The sequence below is a fragment of the Oncorhynchus keta genome, unplaced genomic scaffold, assembly GCF_023373465.1.
Source record: "Oncorhynchus keta strain PuntledgeMale-10-30-2019 unplaced genomic scaffold, Oket_V2 Un_contig_18855_pilon_pilon, whole genome shotgun sequence".
Lineage (NCBI taxonomy): Eukaryota > Metazoa > Chordata > Actinopteri > Salmoniformes > Salmonidae > Oncorhynchus > Oncorhynchus keta.
This window is the reverse complement of record NW_026281143.1, coordinates 1-2548: the sequence shown is the minus strand read 5'-3', so window position 1 is coordinate 2548 and position 2548 is coordinate 1. Positions and strand designations below refer to the sequence as shown.

At 46.1% G+C, this 2548-nt stretch overlaps 1 long non-coding RNA gene across 1 annotated transcript; it reads left to right on the top strand.

Annotated features, from left to right (window-relative positions):
• Nucleotides 1-256: 256 nt before the first annotated feature.
• On the top strand, nt 257-951 carry LOC127920293 (uncharacterized). The gene is made up of 2 exons (XR_008105699.1): nt 257-603; nt 739-951. It is a non-coding gene; the product is annotated as an uncharacterized LOC127920293 (long non-coding RNA).
• Nucleotides 952-2548: the final 1597 nt, after the last annotated feature.

The following is a 2548-nucleotide window of genomic DNA, read 5'->3' as shown; positions in this document are numbered from 1 at the left end:
GATTTGTTATTGTTCATTAGTACTGAAGCTCAATGCATCACCAGCCGTATTACAAATAAGGTGCCATTTCCCCTGGACTGACTCATGTTCTCTCTCTCTCTCTTCCAGACCAATAAGGAAGCTCCTGAATGGTACAGGAAAGTCAAGTTCCCGCCTGGCTGACTCGTGTTCTCTCTCTCTCTTCCAGACCAATAAGGAAGCTCCTGAATGGCAGGTGTGAAAGTCAAGTTCTACAAAGGCTGACTCGTGTTCTCTCTCTTCCAGACCAATAAGGAAGCTCCTGAATGGTACAGGAAAGTCAAGTTCCCGCCTGGCTGACTCGTGTTCTCTCTCTCTCTTCCAGACCAATAAGGAAGCTCCTGAATGATACAGGAAAGTCAAGTTCCCGCCTGGCTGACTCATGTTCTCTCTCTCTCTTCCAGACCAATAAGGAAGCTCCTGAATGGTACAGGAAAGTCAAGTTCCCGCCTGGCTGACTCGTGTTCTCTCTCTCTCTTCCAGACCAATAAGGAAGCTCCTGAATGGTACAGGAAAGTCAAGTTCCCGCCTGGCTGACTCGTGTTCTCTCTCTCTCTTCCAGACCAATAAGGAAGCTCCTGAATGGTACAGTAAAGTCAAGTTCCCGCCTGGCTGACTCATGTTCTCTCTCTCTCTTCCAGACCAATAAGGAAGCTCCTGAATGGTACAGGAAAGTCAAGTTCCCGCCTGGCTGACTCGTGTTCTCTCTCTCTCTTCCAGACCAATAAGGAAGCTCCTGAATGGTACAGGAAAGTCAAGTTCCTGCCTGAATGACCAATGGCCTTACAGGTGGTGCAGATGGGATGTGTGTGGACACTCCATACTGGTTTTATTTACACTACTGTATTGGTAATAGTTGATATGTGTATGTTGTGCTGTACTGTTGTAATCGGTTGACTTGCTATGTTTTATATTAAAAATCTGTCAAAACTACACTCTACTCGTCTTCACATTTCTGTTTTGCTTGACATTGACCTCAGCCCTGACCCTAGCCCTGCTGAATCAACCCTGACCCTAGAGGTGACCTTAGCCCTGACCCTAGCCCTCCTGAATCAACCCTGACCCTAGAGGTGACCCTAGCCCTCCTCCTGAATCAACCCTGACCCTAGAGGTGACCTTAGCCCTCCTCCTGAATCAACCCTGATCCTAGAGGTGACCCTAGCCCTGACCCTAGCCCTCCTCCTGAATCAACCCTGACCCTAGAGGTGACCCTAGCCCTGACCCTAGCCCTCCTTCTGAATCAGCCTGACCCTAGCCGTGACCCTAGCCCTGACCTTAGCCCTGACCCTAACCCTGACCCTAGCCGTGACCCTAGCCCTGACCCTAGCCGTGACCTTAGCCGTGACCCTAGCGGTGACCCTGAGGATCACAGCATATACTGTACATGGAATGTAGCCCAGTTATTGAATAGGTCTAAGAACTGATTATTCAGAAAGCAACAGCAACCTGTATCCTTCTAAGTGGTTGGAAAACAACAGCAACCTGTATCCTTCTAAGTGGTTGGAAAACAACAGCAACCTGTATCCTTCTAAGTGGTTGGAAAACAACAGCAACCTGTATCCTTCTAAGTGGTTGGAAAACAACAGCAACCTGTATCCTTCTAAGTGGTTGGAAAACAACAGCAACCTGTATCCTTCTAAGTGGTTGGAAAACAACAGCAACCTGTATCCTTCTAAGTGGTTGGAAAACAACAGCAACCTGTATCCTTCTAAGTGGTTGGAAAACAACAGCAACCTGTATCCTTCTAAGTGGTTGGAAAACAACAGCAACCTGTATCCTTCTAAGTGGTTTGGAAAACAACAGCAACCTGTATCCTTCTAAGTGGTTGGAAAACAACAGCAACCTGTATCCTTCTAAGCAACAGCAACCTGTATCCTTCTAAGTGGTTGGAAAACAACAGCAACCTGTATCCTTCAACAGAACCTGTGGGTTGAAAAAACAACAGCAACCTGTATCCTTCTAAGTGGTTGGAAAACAGCAGCAACCTGTATCCTTCTAAGTGGTTGGAAAACAACAGCAACCTGTATCCTTCTAAGTGGTTGGAAAACAACAGCAACCTGTATCCTTCTAAGTGGTTGAAAAACAACAGCAACCTGTATCCTTCTAAGTGGTTTTGTAAAACAACAGCAACCTGTATCCTTCTAAGTGGTTGGAAAACAACAGCAACCTGTATCCTTCTAAGTGGTTTGTAAAAACAACAGCAACCTGTATCCTTCTAAGTGGTTTGGAAAACAACAGCAACCTGTATCCTTCTAAGTGGTTGGAAAACAGCAGCAACCTGTATCCTTCTAAGTGGTTGGAAAACAACAGCAACCTGTATCCTTCTAAGTGGTTTGTAAAACAACAGCAACCTGTATCCTTCTAAGTGGTTGGAAAACAACAGCAACCTGTATCCTTCTAAGTGGTTGGAAAACAACAGCAACCTGTATCCTTCTAGAGTGGTTGGAAAACAGCAGCAGCCTGTATCCTTCTAAAGGGGTTGGAAAACAGCAGCAACCTGTATCCTTCTAAGTGGTTGGAAAACAACAGC